Source organism: Trichechus manatus, unplaced genomic scaffold (assembly GCF_000243295.1).
Source record: "Trichechus manatus latirostris isolate Lorelei unplaced genomic scaffold, TriManLat1.0 scaffold00496, whole genome shotgun sequence".
In the NCBI taxonomy this organism is placed as follows: domain Eukaryota; kingdom Metazoa; phylum Chordata; class Mammalia; order Sirenia; family Trichechidae; genus Trichechus; species Trichechus manatus.
In genome coordinates this window covers 57,119-61,897 of record NW_004444432.1, presented here as the reverse complement: position 1 = coordinate 61,897, position 4,779 = coordinate 57,119, and the positions used below count along the sequence as shown (strand labels likewise).

At 34.8% G+C, this 4,779-nt stretch overlaps 1 protein-coding gene across 2 annotated transcripts in view; it reads right to left on the bottom strand.

The window, feature by feature from the left end:
- ZMAT1 (zinc finger matrin-type 1) overlaps positions 1-4,351 on the bottom strand; it is a 33,068-nt gene extending 28,717 nt beyond the window's left edge. For both annotated transcript variants that reach the window (XM_023725857.1, XM_023725858.1), the window contains exon 1: positions 4,116-4,351. The gene's annotated coding sequence lies outside the window, so the exon portion shown is untranslated. The remainder of the gene's footprint in view (positions 1-4,115) is intronic.
- Positions 4,352-4,779: the final 428 nt, after the last annotated feature.

The following is a 4,779-nucleotide window of genomic DNA, read 5'->3' as shown; positions in this document are numbered from 1 at the left end:
CAGGGAACACAGCAGAGAGTCCCTGACAGAGCAGGAGAAAGGCGGGGTGCGGAACTCAAATTCTAGTAAAAAGACCAGACTTAATGGTCTGACTGAGACTGGAGGAACCCCAGAAAGGATGGCCCCTGTATTCTTTATCAGCCAAGATCTAAAACAATTTCCAAGGCCAGCTCTTCAGACAAAGATTGGACTGGACTGTGGGACATAAAATGATACTCATGAAGTGTGTGCTTCTTAGCTCAAGTTGATATACGAGACTAAACAGGCAGCTTTTGTCCAGAGGTGAGCTGAGAAGGCAGAGACAGTTAGGAGCTGGTTGAATGGACATGAGAAATCAGGGTGTAAAGGAGGAGTGTGCTGTCGCAGTATAGGGAGAGCAATTAGGGTCACATAACAATGTATGTATAAATTTTTGTATAAGAGACTAACTTGAAATGGAGACTTTCACTTAAACTACAACAATAAAGAGAAAAAAAAAAAAGAACCAAAAATAATATAACCAAAACCTATCCCCACAACCCATCTTTAACTGATTTTTCTATATTTCTTTCAGATTTCTTTTTAAAAAGAGGTAAAAATTTTACAGCTACAGCTAAAGTCATATCCCCTCATGCCCACAATCACTTCCTCCTCTCTCCTTCCCCACAGGTAACCAGTATTGTATAGTTGGTGTATATAATTTCTGTTCATGTATCCATGAAGAGTATTATATACTACTGTCTTTTAAATTTTACACAAATAGAACCATTCTATACATGTCTTTTCATGTTGCTTTTTTAACTTAACATTATATTTCTAAGATTTGTCCGTATTGATACATATAGCTCTATTCCATGCGTGTTAAATGCTGCATAATACTGTACTCCCTATGCTGCCCACCCAGTCTCCTATTGAGAAAGTTATGTTTCAGTTTATTTTGCTATTACAAGCACTGCTGCAATTAACATATTTAAGTATATCTTCTAATCTATGTCCAAAACTTTCCTTAGAGTAGATACCTAGAAGTGGAATTCTCGGCTTATAGGGTGTGTGGATTTTCAACTTTACTAGGTATTTAAAAATTTCTCTCCAGAGATGTTGAACCAATTTACATCTCCAAATGCAGAATATAAGAGTATTTCTGTCTCCCCATATATTCTCCTGAAGTGTTAGGTGTTATTAAATTTTTATTTCTGCCAGTCTGACGGATTTGATATGACAGCTCATTAGTACTTTAAACTGCATTTCCTGTATGATCAGTAGAGAAGCATCTCTTCAGTGACTTGTTCATATAATTTTCCCATTTTTCTATTGGGTTGTTTCTGGCTGTAATTGATTTGCAGTTCTTTATATATTCTAGATACTAGCCCTTTGTTGGTTATATGGGTTATAAATATTACCACCCAATCTGTGGTTTGTCTTTTAATTTTGTTTATGATTTTTTTTTGTTACATAAATTTGTCCTACTAAGTACCATGGTTTATCTTAAACCTATAGTAATGAGATGAAATTGTTGTACAGGTAGGCAAACAGACAAATACAATAAAATGGAATAATAGCCTCCAAACAGACATACATATATAGAAATTAGTATATGATAGCGGTGCCATTAAGAAACCAGTGAGGCAAGAATGGACGGTCCAATAAATAGTGGTGGTACAACTGGCTATCCATATGGAAAAAAAAAGTTGTCTCCACCCTCCATATGTGAAAATCAATGCTAGATGGATTAAATACTGTAATGTAAGAAGTGAAACTTTTAAAATTTTAGAAGAAAATACAGGGAAATATCTATATGACAAAGGTGTACAGAATGGTTTCTGAAATACATAAGAAGCATAAATGTAAGCAGAAATATTAATAAATGTGACCTCATTAACAATCAAAACTTCTGCAGCACTATCATATTTTACATGTAAACACTATACTGAAATAATCTGGTAATATTAACCAAGCTGTATACTAAAGAGAAGAAAAGTTACCTTTTCAACTGAATATTTACATGGAAATGCTTTAAAAACATATGGAAAATCACGTATAGTTTTGATTTTGTGATTTAATAAGCTTAAGCACCAAATTGAAGATGACACTGAAATTTAAATGAAAAATTATGCTACAATATCTACATAATGGGATACTTTATGGCCATTAAAATATTGTAGAACAAGATTTAATTCTACAGTAAAATGTCCAGAATAAGTTTATATGAAAAAAACAAGTACAAAACAACATATACGATTCTCTTTTGTAAAAATGTGTATGGTGTGTTTAGAAATCATATTGGAATCATATAAGAAAAAGAAAATTAAATGATGGTTACCTACAAATGGTAGAATTGTGATTTATTTTTATTTTCCTGTATTTTGCATATTTTTTACATTGAACATTACCTTAAACCAAGAAAACACCCATTGCTGTCTAGTTGATTCCGACTCATGGTGACCCTATGTGTTACAGTATAGAACTGAGCTCCATAAGGTTTTCTTGGTTGTAATCTTTATGGAAGCAGATTCTCAGGCCTTTCTTCCATGGTGTCGCTGGGTGGGTTTGAACCATTAACCTTTTGGTTAGTACAGGCAGTCCCTGGGTTATGAATGTCTGACTTACGCAGAACTCGTAGTTATGAATCAACCCCCACAAAGCCTATTATATTAAAAATATGAGGTACATACAATGGTTTGTAATAACTAATGGGCACTACTTTGCAACGTGCATCAAAATATTATTACTATTATTGCTGTATTATTATATTAAAGATGTTTTAGTGTATCTGGAAGTGTTTTGATGTTTTTTAGGCATAGAAAGGTACACAATATACTATATACTAAGACAAACACTTGACTAACTGATGTTAGATATGAACCGTACCTAACTGTTCCAACTTATGTACAAATTCAGCTTAAAGACAGAGTTAGGAACAGAACTCATTCATAATCTGGGGACTGCCTGTATATAAGCACAAACCATTTGCACCACCCTAATCCTATAAAAAACTATTTTTTAAATTTAAATTCAAATAGTTCCAATCCCAGTTATCACAGAGCTCCTTTACTGTCTGTCTCTATTAACTGCAAATCTTAGAGCTATGGGGTCTGATGATGAGCTAGGCACTCTCACATATTTGATTTCACTTAATTCTCACAAGTATAGTAAGATTTTACCAATTTCATTTTGCAGGTTGAAGAAACGCTCAGAGAGGTAAAGTGACTTGCCCAGGGTCACACAACTAGTCAATGGTGGAGTTAAAACTTGAACCTAGTTCCTCTCAATCGACAGCAAACACACTTTCCATATATGTAATTATAGCAATTTAATCCCAATCATGGTAAGGACTAAAATATAGTTGCCTATAAGATTAGCAATGGTAAAAACTAGATGAGGTACATAAAAAACCAAAGCCAGAATTAGGTTTCATTTAAGTAAATGTATCTAGTACTTTTAGTAACCGAGATACCAGACATGAAAGAAATTCAACATTTCAACAGATGATTCAGAAATGTCAGGCAACATCAAATGAAGGGAAAGAACACTGGACATAAAATCAGAAGAAATCATTTTTTAGACTTATTCACATCAATGACTATTTATGGAGAATCACCACCACTCTGGGTCTCAGTTTTCTAATCTATAAACTAAGGGAGTAAGAGCATTAAACATTCCTTCTTCTATCTCTAGCATCCTATGATTCTGTGCCTAAAAATGTGACAAAGTCAAGTGCAAAACTGGTTCATATTGTTTTTATAGCCTTCGTTTACTGTAAAGAAAGACTCTGAGGTTCTACAATATACCCTGATTCACATTAACAGTTTTCTGTTCAAGCTTCATAATGCTTCCTCTATATTTACTGTAAGGACCAGGGATACAGTGGCTTGATAGACTCAAGGGGAGGCAGAATGTTGTGAAGAAAAGAAAACAAGCTTTGGAGTCAAAAACACCCAAGTTTAAACTCCAATTCTCCAAACCAAAGGTAGCAAGCTATTTCCCCTCTCTGCGCCCTCTCCTCATCCAGCAAAGGAAAATAATACCACTTACTTTACAGGATTCTCATAAAAATTGAATAAGATGACTTATATGAACTTTACCTGTTACATTTAAAAACCTGTTTTAGGACTTTATTCTCATTGTTTTCAACCTACCTCATAATGTGAGATCCTTTGTGATTCAAACTGTAGCGCCACTCCACATACTTTACACAAGTTATCTGTAAAATGTCCAGCCCTTTCTTGTTCAATCCAGGGGACATCTATGAATAAAATAAAGGTAAGTGGGACAGTGTATCAAATTAAAAACAAACCAAACCCATTGCCATCGAGTCGATTCTGACTCATAGTGACCCTACAGGACAGAGTAGAACTACCCCATAGGGTTTCCAAGAAGCAGACAGTAGATTCGAACTGCCAACCTTTTGGTCAGTAGCCGTAGCTCTTAACCACTGTGCCACCAGGGCTTCTGTATCACATTAGTGAATATTTAAATGTAATATTTTCATTCCTCAACTAGTTATCATTTCATGCACCACCTCAAATCTGAGTGCAGGTGAGGCTACAATAATAGCATTTTGCTGAGTATGGCAATGTAATCTGCACATATCAAGCACACCTCTAATGTTTGATATGGCAAGAGTTATGTATTTAGTGTAAGTCTAGGCAATACCATTCTAAACTAAAAGTTATGGGGCACCAGTAACTTTATGGGCTTCATAGAAATGATGCAGGGCACCAATAACGAAAGGCTAGGTTAAGAAATCCAGTCTTGGTATTTTGTATTTTACAGCAGACAATTGTAAGAAATGCATTGTTT